The sequence below is a fragment of the Dipodomys merriami genome, unplaced genomic scaffold (genome assembly GCF_024711535.1).
Source record: "Dipodomys merriami isolate MVZ:Mamm:240054 unplaced genomic scaffold, mDipMer1.0.p SCAF_772, whole genome shotgun sequence".
NCBI classification, from domain to species: domain Eukaryota; kingdom Metazoa; phylum Chordata; class Mammalia; order Rodentia; family Heteromyidae; genus Dipodomys; species Dipodomys merriami.
The window spans coordinates 67270-79478 of record NW_027206371.1 but is presented as its reverse complement, the minus strand read 5'-3'; the positions used below and the strand labels follow the sequence as shown (position 1 = coordinate 79478).

At 35.3% G+C, this 12209-nt stretch overlaps 1 non-coding gene across 1 annotated transcript; it reads left to right on the top strand.

Moving 5' to 3' along the window:
• Window positions 1-6909: 6909 nt before the first annotated feature.
• Window positions 6910-7016, top strand: LOC138818531 (U6 spliceosomal RNA). The gene has a single exon (XR_011369178.1). It is a non-coding gene; the product is annotated as a U6 spliceosomal RNA (small nuclear RNA).
• Window positions 7017-12209: the final 5193 nt, after the last annotated feature.

The following is a 12209-nucleotide window of genomic DNA, read 5'->3' as shown; positions in this document are numbered from 1 at the left end:
TCTATCTGGGCTTTAATTCTCAATGTTTGCTCTATACCACCTGAGCCATACCTTCACGTCTTCCTTTTACCACAAGTGCAGAAAAGAATCTCTTAGGTTTATCTACTTAAAATAGCTTGGAATTGCAATTGTCAAATTTGAACCTACTGAGTATCTAGGTGTAAGCCACTGGTGCTGTGCTAGAACTCACTTCTTAAGAATAAATAATCACAAAAAGAGGAGAAATAAATATTTGTTCAATTGTGTATGTGTTGTCTGATAAACCAAATCACTTGCTACTGGAAAAGAAAAAGAGAGAAGATAGAGATTAATATGGAGGAGAGAGACAAAGAAAAAGGGGTGGGTAAATGAGTGGAGGGGAGTGAAAGGGAGGATATGAGAGGAGAGGGTAGTTGAGTAGAATTGTCTACTGCTCACTAAGGTATTGTTGGACAATCAGTACCTTTGCATTTATGTAGCCAAAGCTTTATATTTTTGGTAGTAAGCTGAGATATAAAATACCAGTTTACAGGTAGTAACCTGTTAGTGTGCTTCCTCCTGCACCAAGGAAGCCATAGTTAGGTTACTGTTACAGAGAAGGCAAGAGTAAGCTGTTTAAGTTATTCTGAGAAACAATAATTGGCATGCCAGGAATGCTCCCTTGTATGGTGAAGTCAAGCATCACTCTTGTTCCCTGCTCCAGTCTTCCTCTCAACAAGAATAGCAGAAACAGAAGAGGAAGGAGATATCTGAGTAATATCATCTCTCTGTTTACCCTCTTCCTTTGGCCTCTCAAACAATAAAGCCAAAGGAGACTTAACCTGAACTAGTGGGGAAAATGGGGGGAAAAGTTCAGTCTAGCTTATTGTGAAACTTTTAAAATAATTGGGGCAGCATTTCAAATACTGAAATAAAACTTTTTAAATTATTAATAAAAAGTTACTCGAAATTTATTGAAAATTTAGAAGACTACAGGGCTCACTACATAGTGGAATCTGCATAATTAAAACTGACTCGTGCTCCTATCATCAGAAATTGAAGATTGTCCCTAAACATAGACTGCTGAAGTGATAAGTGATGGAAATTCATGATGGATTGCATAATGCTGAGAGCATGGAAATTATTTCCTTTCCATCTTCAGTGTGTAGAGAACAATAAAGGTCTCTAGGATGGCCCTGAAGGTGCAATTCTAAATTTAGGACAGAAAGTGAATAGTAAAAGAGACCTATGTCAGCCATTCAGAGATTAGAAATGTGGAGAAATATATTCATTTATGTGGTCAAACATGGAAGAGAGGATGTGGCAAGCCCATAGCCAAATGCCAAAGGTAGAGATATTTAATAAAATACCATGAAGTTGAAACAAGTCTTAAAAGGGGATCTAGGCTTAAAGGAAGTAGGGCAGAAGGATGGAGAGGGAAATGGTGGACTAATACAGTCATAACACTCAATGTACATATGTGAGAATATATTAGGAAACTTGAAGGGATAGGTGGGGTTGGGGTAAGGGAAGGAAGAAAAATGGAAAGTTTGACAATGATCCAGATGCACTGAACATTGAAATGCACATACACTCTATTCAACACTGACATGATGAACTGAAACCCCTTTGCACAACTTGCTAAAGATAATTTTTTGAAGTTTTAATATTAAGAGACCAGAAGCATAAATCTTTAGAGATAAATAAGAGGATAGTATTGACATATTGTTGAGGCTTGTGTTCCTTTCAATATACAAAATTAAATAAGTATCAAGTCTGCTGAAAATTTCTTAAACTGTAGAAAACCAAATTCCAATATTCCTTCATTTTCAATAAAAATAAATCTTATAGACCTTTAGGTTTCCCAGTTGTTTCTAAATATCTTAATGTAATGCATTGGAACTAATTTCATTCCATGTTTAAGTTTAAATTGTAAATCACTAAATTCTTTTAAAATCCTCTCGCTCGGGCACAGGTATGGATAGATAACTGATGTGGGCAGAATCAGAATTATTCAGAAGGCTGTAAATGGATGCTTACCTAGTTTTCTCTCTGCTGGGTCATAGAATCCAGAATGTCCTAATTGGAAAAGGTTAGCCTTCCCAGGTTTTCTGCATATAAACACTCCATCAATATTTTGTTATTAGAGGATTATTCAAGATTAGCTATATGTTGATTGATAATGACTAACCATGACAGGAAGGAGAGGGAAATCCATCTACACTTCAGTGAAGTTCTGATTTGTGCTTCACAAAGTGTTATGAAAGCTCTCCATGAAAATCTAGCAGCTGCATTTCTAAAAAGTCCTTGTGTGGTTACATTTTCTTTCTTTCTTTCTTCTTTCTTTCTTTCTTTCTTTCTTTCTTTCTTTCTTTCTTTCTTTCTTTCTTTCTTTCTTTCTTTCTTTCTTTCTTTCTTTCTTTCTTTCTTTCTTTCTTTTTTTTTGAGTCCGGTTGTGGGGCCTGAACTCTGGGCCTGGGTGCTGTCCCTCAGCTCTTCAGCTCATGGCTAGCGCTCTACCACTTGAGCCATAGCGCCACTTCTGGCTTTTTTTTGCTTATGTGGTGCTGAGGAATCGAACCCAGGGCCTCATGCATTGCAAGGCAAGCACTCTAGCACTGAGCCACCTTCCCTGCCCCTGTGGTTACCTTTTCTGATAATGTCTCAATTCAAGTATTTCTCCTTGGAGTTCCATACTATTCAATGATGCTGTATTAGCTCCTTGTTAAAATTTGCAGACCGGTCTTGGTGATGAAATTTGTGCTTTTCAAAATTGCTCTCCCAGTTCCGTCCACAAACTGCAAACAAAATTTATCTGAAAAAATTTGTATCTGTTGATAGTGCATATATTTTTATGTTTCATTACAAACCTAGAATGTAGTAACAATTTTCATAGCAATTACTCTGCACTAGCTTGTGGGCAGATTCTAAAGTAAATAATATACTGTGTTTATATAGAGAATTTGAGTATCCAAAGTTTTCATATACCTGGGGTCCTAAAACCAATACCTTACTGATATTGAGTGATAAATACAACTTCCTATAAGTACAGAAGTTTTCCTTGTATCTTTTTAATATATATTTTTATTGTAAATATACTGTACAGAGGGGTTACAGTTACCTAAGTAAGGTAATGAGTACATTTCTTATTTAACATTGTTACCCCCTCATTTGTTTGTCCTCTACCATACCATTCCTTCACACCTCCTCAACTTCCCCATTCACCCCCCCCACCCCTTGATAGACTGTCTTGTACATATCATTGTTAAAATGGGTCAACCTGTATCCTTTCCTTATATCTTAAATGAAGAAGTGCTAGCTTGATTTATGCTGATTCTACTTGTGTAGACACACCTAAAATCACTCATCAAGGCCAAGAGCACATAAATGAAATGCCATCATTTTTTGTTAGTTCGTATAATTGTGTTCTACACATTTATTGACAGGTTACAAATTATTCTCAAACTTTAAAACATTAAAAATATTTTCTTTTTTTCTTATTTTCTTGGCCAGGAAATCAGCAAGAGCTCAGTCAGCATTTCTCACATAAGACTTTTCACATGGGTTGGTTAAATGTATGTGTAGAATCCAGTCCCTGGAAAAAGCTCAAGCAAGGATGCCATTTAAAGCCTTATAACTTTATTCTTTACCAGGACGTTCTCCTGCTACTTTGATTGTTGAGAGTTTCTACAAGAGCAAGCATTCTGTGGGGAGCAAGGAAACACCATATGAACTTTACTTACTGAGATTTCTGTGTGATTTGCTATCCCTTGTACTGCATTTTGCAAGTGGAATCTCTCTAAATGTACAAGTTTTAAGAGATAAGAGAGTGGTTAAAAAAAACGTTTAGAGACAAATACATCTTGAACATACTTTGTTCCAAGCATTCCATTTAAGGCATATTCAACAACTAGTGAAACTTGTGTTGGCTGTATCTATGTGTCTTTCTCCATGTGTGCATGTATACATGTGTACATGTACGTGTGTATTTGTGTGTACAGTAACATACATGTGTACATATATAAGGGCATATACACATATGTGTGCATATATAAATAAATATACATATACAAATATATGTGCATATATATATATATATATCAGTTGTTCAGTGATTTAATCTATAGTTCACAGCACGTTGTCATTCTCACAAAGTGTACATGATAAATTGCTCCTAGGATCTGTACTCTATGATGGGCATTCTTTGTACTCACTTCCCACATTCCTTTGTTTTTCATCCCTGTGAGCAACTTCGGTCCACTTTCCATAGGATAGCTTTGTTTTCATTATATGTATTTACTAACTGATAATAAAAGAAAAAGGTTGTTTGTAAAAGAAAAAGAACTTTTAGGTCACAGGTTAAAAGTATCTTATCCATCCCAATGATTCCTATGAGATAAAATTTATAATAGTAAAAGTGAAAAGGAATTCCTAGATCTGCTGTTTTGCCATTTATTATGGCAAAGAATAATATCAAGTCACTCTTATAATTCTTAAATAATGCAAGGGTAACTGATGGTCGCTATCATGTTCCCACAAAACTAGTGGATCCTGAAGGATAATAGTAGACCAGCCAAAATTCTAAGTACCAGACATGGAGCATGAAAGAGAAAGAGAGGAAATGGGAGAGAGTGAAAGAGAGAGAGAAATATCACAATACTGGAAGTGCATAACAGACAAACAAGAGCTGTATGAGAATATTCATACTGCTATCTTTAGACTCTATGTGTACATTTGAAGGTATTTGATATATGATAACAAATCAACATGAAATATAAAGTTATTTTGATAAAAATAAAAATAACTCAGAAGAAATTATAATGCAAAACAATCTTCTCAGAAGCAAACTCTCAGAGATATTTATGACTTTGAAAAGGATAAAGTGGCTGAAGTTAGTATAAATTTAGAAGTACAATTCACAAAAATATAAAAATATATTTATATCTTTCATTATATAACCCAAAGCAGAAAGCAAATGTTGTTTAGATGATATTTTAAAACAGTTTCTCAGGTGCTGGGAAGGTGGCTCAGTGGTAGAGTGCTTGCCTTGCATGCATCAGCCCCAGGGTTTGATTCCTCAGCACCACATAAGCAAAACAACATGGAAGTGGTGCAGTGGTTCAAGTGGTAGCGCTAGCCTTGAGCTGAGGGACAGCACCCAGGCCCCAGAGTTCATGCCTCATGACCAACAAAATCAACATAAAGAACAAAACACAGTCTATCACTGTTTTGGCCTCAACTCTGTAATACCACTGCTTCAGCCTAGGGATAAAATTTTAGGTGTAAGCCAGGCACTGGTGGCTCACGCCTGTAATCCTAGCTACTCAGGAGGCTGAGATCTGAGGATCGCGGTTCAAAGCCAGCCCAGGCAGGAGAGACCGTAAGACTCCTATCTCCAATAAAACCACCAGAAAACTTGAAGTGGCGCTGTAGCTCAAGTGGTAGAGTGCTTGCCTTGAGTTGAAGAGCTGAGGGACAGCGCCCAGCCCCAAAGTTCAAGCCCCACGACTGACCAAAAAAAAAAAAAATTTAGGTGTGGACATTTATCAACACTTCTGACTCAGACTCTATTTGATAATTTTTTAAATAAATACTTTGTTCTTAATTTTCCTCTTTGTAAATTAATATGCACCTATAAAAATTGGTTTGGCCATCCAAGTAACCTTCTCAAAGTACCTCCTAATGATGATTTACAAATAGTTTTACTAGGGCTGGGAAGGTGGCTCAGCGGTAGAGTGCTTGCCTTGCATGCATAAGGGCCTGGGTTCAATTCCTCAGCACCACATAAGCAAAAAGAAAAAAGCCAGAAGTGGTGCTGTGGCTCAAATGGTAGAGCGCTAGCCTTGAGTTGAAGAGCTGAGGGACAGCGCCCAGGCCCCACGACCAAACCCCTCCAAAAAAGTTGTACTATATTTCAACAAGTAAAACAATGCTACAAATAAAGAAAACAATAATTAAATGTTAATAATTAATAAAATAAAAACAAATATTATCACTCTTTTCCCTATTTGAAGTGTACTACATATTAGATTTTATTATTTTCTCATAATTCTGTACATTTAACACTGACTGAGGTTGTGATGTTCAACAAGAGTTTTATAGAATATGAGTAGTCTTTAAAGCTACCCACTAAGATTACTATTTATGGCTCTTCTCATTATTTGTTTATGGCTTATATCATCATTTTTCCTCATTAACTTATAAACTGAGGAAGCCCTAAAGTTTTAACAGACCGTGTAGTTAACAAAGTGTTAACACTTCATTCTGCTTCTTTACACAAAAACTTTGCAACTTCTCATTAATAAAGTTTCTCGAAACTCTGAAATGTACATACTTATTAGTATATGTCTGCTACCATAAATCTTAAATACTTTATGGAAAAGTTTTATATCTGACAAACAGTCCTAATTTAGGCATATGTAAACAAATTCCCAAAATTAAATATATTTAATACATTAAAAATTTTAACAAACCTTAACACTTGGTGCAGTGTTCATTATGACAGGTGCCTTGTATAGAATAATTGAATCCTCCTCCTACACATTTCTTGAACAACAAATATCTGGGATTATTTTGTTTTTGACATGTCAATCTTGACTTTATTCTTAAATTTGTGCTTATGTAAGAAATATATGGTTCTAAAATTTCATGACAATTCTTTTGAACTTATTTTTTGTTGAATTGTCTAGTTTAATAAAATCCAACTGCACTTTTTTTGGGGGGGATACATTCGTGGGGCCTGAACTCTGGGCCTGGGCGCTGTCCCTCAGCTCTTCAGCTCAAGGCTAATGCTCTACCACTTGAGCCACAGCACCACTTCCAGCTTTTTTCTTTTTGCTTATGTGGTGCTGAGGAATCGAACCCAGGGCCTCATGCATGTAAGGCAAGCGCTCTACCACTGAGCCACCTTCTCAGCCCCCACAATTGCACTTTTGATATAAAAAATATTCTGTGCTCAATTCAGCCACACATACACTAACATTGGAACGATACAGAGAAGATTAGCATAGCACCTGCGCAAGGACGATATGCAAATTCGTGGGGCGTTCCATATTTTTACAACAACAGATGCTGGAGGGGATGTGGCCACAAGGGAACCATACAACATTCTTGGTGGGAGTGTAAACTTGTTCAACCACTTTGGAAGACATTATGGAGGTTCCTCAAAAGATTCCACATAAAGCTCCCCTTTGACCCAGCAGTCCCACTTTTGGGGATTTATCTAAATGATCACAAACAAGACCATACTAAAACTACCAGCACAACTATGTTTATTGCAGCAATTTTTACCATAGCTAAGATATGGAACCAACCAGCTGTCCCCACTACATGAATGGATCAAGAAAATGTGGTGTATATACACAAAGGAATTCTATGCCTCCATCAGAAAGAATGACATTGCCCCATTTGTTAGGAAATGGAAAGACTTGGAAAAAAATTTATTAAGTGAAGTAAGCCAAGTCCAAAGAAACAGGTCCCATGGTTTCCCTTATTTTCAATAACGAATATATGTCTGGGGTAAGCAGACAAGGTCAAAAGCTATGTGCATATGAACAGATATGATAATATTAAGGGAATTGAACCCCACGATAGGGAAACAAGTAGTTTTTTGTTTCTTGCTATTGTTTCTAACGTACTTATAATGTGTGATGTGAATTTTTGTTTCTTTGTATATTCCTCTCCCACTCTATAACCCTTGTTTTCTCTGTATTTGAAGTTGGTGCATCTGCCTCTTTTATGTACGCTTCTCTAATTTGGGGAGGGGAAGGGAAAAAATGTGTGCGTGTGAACGCATGTGCATGCATGTGTGTTGGTATGCTCAGAGTTTGAAATCAGGGCTTAAAGGTCTTGCTAGGCCTTTCCTCTCTAGGTTGGTGAGGTACTATATGAGCTACATCTTCTTTCCTGGGTCTTTGCTAGTTCATTAAAAAGTCTGAAAAATAATTTCATGATTTTTTTTTTTGGCCCTGATTGACTTCCAATGGTTATCCACAAATCCCAGGTTCCTGAGTAGCTATTCTGAGTAGATAGGATTACAGATGTGACTAGCCAATACAAGGCTTTCAGAATAATTTTAAAAGTAGAAGAAAATTTACTTCATGGGGGCCTGTTTTATTATCTCCTACTTTTAAAGCATTTTGGATTGATTAAGTGTGAATTTATTTCATTTTTGGATTCTTAAAAGACAGTAAGTGATGATATTTAAAAGTTTTGGTACTTTTTAAAAAAGGAAACTGGAACTGTGGGACAGAAGAAATTTGTCTCTTTTTGGACCTCAATTTAGAAGCTCAGCTCTGTGCATGATAACCCAATGTCACCAACATAGTCTCTGTTGGAGACAAAATGTGATAGAAAACAATCACCATGGGCAATATTTGCTATGCTATAATTTCTTGGACAATATGAATATTGAATTGAGAGTGTAAGAGAATGGAAAGAATTTACCTACCTTTTGTGTATTGCTGAAAGACTTTTGGAAACTTTGACTCGTTTCCTTCCTCACTGTGTGTCTTTGGGCCATGCACTTAGTGCCTTTAATTACAATTTTTCCCAACACTAAAATAGTAATAACATTAGCATTATAGCAAGTGTTATCTTAAGAATTAAGAGAAATAAAACTTGTAAAATACTTAACATAAACTTCTATGAATGAGCTTTGAGTTTAGCCAGAAGTTTTTTTTAAATACTAAATAGAATGTCATAAGTATTACAGAAATCATTACATGTAGTGAGCAATGTTATCTATTAATCATGCTCTACTTCCAAGGAAGCCGGGTAGATAACTTCTCATGCTGTAAATCAAACTGGTTATTTTAAGTCTTGTTAGTGTAAAAATATCAGGCACATAATAATGAAGGAATGTTGTAGACTGAGATGAAGTCCAAAAGAAAATGTACAAAACTGATAAAACAAAAGTATCTGAGCAGTATATTGTGTTTTACATCATTTAAGTTACATCTCAAAGATAAGGCAGACCTAGAAGAATGAATTGTCTTTTTGATATTCTATCATAGGTCTTTCCTCATTCTTGTAGAGGCATCATCAGATTTGAGGAACTAAGTTTTTGGTTTGCTTCCTTCCATTTAAGTTACATCATTTAAGTTACATCACAAAGATAAGGAAGACCTAGAAGAATGAATTGTCTTTTTGATATTCTATCATAGGTCTTTCCTCATTCTTGTAGAGGCATCATCAGATGAGAGGAACTGTATTTTTTTTTGTTTGCTTCCTTCCATTTATTCTTCAGTTTGAAATCTGAACTACATGAGACAGAAAGAAACCAAGGGAAATTAGTCATGCAGGGTTTGGAAAGAAAAATCAACATAAAATAAAATACATAGCCTTTATAAGGTCTAACTAAATTGAGTTATATAGTCTCAAGCATTAACAGAAAATGATTTAAGCAATATCATGTTATTGAAAACTGAAAAATGTTAGGAGTTGCTTTATTTTTTCCTTTCTACTACCTTGAATTAATTATTGATTTTGTACAGAGATTAAAGATGAGATTAACAAGAAACTTGATTAAAAATTGTCAAAATTTCTGAATAGACATGTTTACCAAAAAGCTCTGAAAATTGCCAGTGGGTTTACAAAGTTGTGTTTAATACAACTTCTATGCTGGCTTAATGTTTTGTAAACAAAAATCATTAGAGAAATGCAATTCAAAATTACTATGATACTACTTCATAACTATTATAACTCTTATCAAAAAAAATCAAAGGAACCAGGTGTGGTGGTAAAGGCTTGTAATTCGAAGCTTTTAGGAGGTTGGAGTAAAAGGATTTGGGTCTGAGGTCATCTTGGGTATTGCACACAGTAAATACCTGCCCTTTAAAAAAACTCAAAAGGTAATAATGTTGGCTGGTGAGAGTGTGGAGAAAAGGAAATTTTCTACACTCTTGGTCAAAATACAGGTTAATACTCTCCTTGTAGAAAGTAGTATGCAGTTTTCTAAAGAAATCCAAAGTTGAAATATCATCTGACCCACCAATCATGTGATTATTTCTCTCTGGGTAACTCGTAAATATATCTGTAGTTCATTGTTATTCACATTATTCACAACAGCCAAGATATAAATCGAGGTTCAGTGTTCAACTACAGACTAATAAACAACTGTGGTGCATGCACAAATATATTTTTCTGTTTCATCCTTAAAATAGCAAGAGACTTCTCCCATTAGCCACAACTTATAATAACCTGAAAGATGTATTGTAAATGAGGAAAAATGTTGTCTTCTGATTTTTGTGAATACACACACACACACACACACACACACACACACACACACATCAACCTCAAACATTAAGAGTGAAATTTTTTGAAAAGTAAAGCAAAGTGGAATTGCTGGGGCATTTAGGTCACAATGTAGAAGATAGTAGATATACAGGATGAACCGGTATAGAGTTGTAATGTACAGCATGAGGATACAGGGGACAACACTGGCCTTACACAGGAATGAAGCTAAATAAGTAGGAGTTGTTCTTCCTAGTAGGGGTTGCTCTTTTGGATGCTCTTCCTCCAGTAATGGATAAGATGAACATAATTCTTTAAATATACCTGCCTGTTTGCAGAAATAATAACAAACAATATAGCAATAATGTTGTATGCTCAACATAGGACATGAGATTATCCTTGGTGTAAACTAATTATTACAAATAAGGGAAACCGTGGGACCTATGTTTCTTTAAGTCTGGCTTACTTCACTTAATATAATTTTTTCCAAGAACTTCCATTTCCTTACAAATGAGGTGGTATCATTCTTTCTGATGAAAGCATAGTATTCCGCATGTGTGTGTGTGTGTGTGTGTGTGTGTGTGTGTGTGTGTGTGTGTGTGTGTGTGTGTGTGTGTGTGTGTCTCATTTTCTTGATCCATTTATCTACTGAGGGGCATCTGGATGGATTCCATATCTTAGCTATGGTAAATAATACTGTGATAAACATAATTTTGCTGGTAGCTTTAGTGTGGCCTTGCTTGTGGCCACCTGGTTAAATGCCCAGCAGTGGGATTACTAAGTAATAGGGGAGCATTATTGTGTACATCAAGGATAATCTTAGTAAATGAGCAGAATAGCCCTATAGCTCTGTACATATGATTGTATAAGGTGATTCTAAGTGAAATGAACTCCAAGACATGTTCTTTGATGTTTTTGTTCTTAATGTATTGCGTGATTTCTTATCCTTTTGTGTTTTCCCCACCTATGGTGTATCCCCTGTAGTCACTGTATTTGATTTTGATACCCTGGTTATTGTAAATATGTTAATCTGAACTAGGGAAGGGAAAGGGAAAAAAATGATGAGGCAAAGGACAAAGGGGGAACCTATGCAACAGTGATACACAGAAGACAATATGTTGGAAATAATCTGGAGGGGCTGTTGGGAGGGAAGAGGGAGAAAAATGGGGGAAGGGATAACAAATTAGAAAAGAAATAAATTCATTACCTTACTTATGTAACTATAACCCCTCTGTACATTACCTTGACAGTAAAATTTAAATAAAAAGTAAAATAAAGAAGGGATTGTAAGGGGAAACAAAGGAGGAGGCAACAATGCTTAATAAGAAATGTATTCATTATTTTGCCCATGTAATTGTATCCCCTCTGTATGGTATTTTCACAATAAAAATACAATAAAGTACATGAGAGCAGCAATACAGGATATGGGACTGGGGAAAATACTATACAAAGAGTAGAACAGCTGTGGAGAACAATAATTTTACTTTAGCATAGGAAGTAATTAACTAGCATACAGATTTTCAGCCTCATGTCAGTCACTAAAAAGGGAAAACAACATACAAACCAGTAGAGATAAAATAGAAAACTAAACAATAAGGATGAAGAGACAGCTTTTACCAAAAATTACAAATGAGACAATTAGGAAACAAATAAAAAGCTGGTAAGTTTAAAAAATATTACCCATAATTCTATTAATTGTTGTTTACATCACAATTTGTTAGAACTATAATTCAAATCACAGTTTAGTACTATATCATTTTAATAATAGGTTACTTATTATTGATTTCTTAATGTTGAATGTTTAATATGTAATTTTACTTTTAGCAGCTATAGAAAAGAAGAAAGTGAATCTAATTTTACTAATATATATCATGAATTGTAAAATTGAGAAGCAGAATTTAAACAAATAATATATTATTACTGTTTTAATTCTGTGAATTAATGTAATAATTCAAAGTGTATTCTACAATTAGCAATCATCTTAACTCATTGACTCTAGGCCAGGGGATCACAGG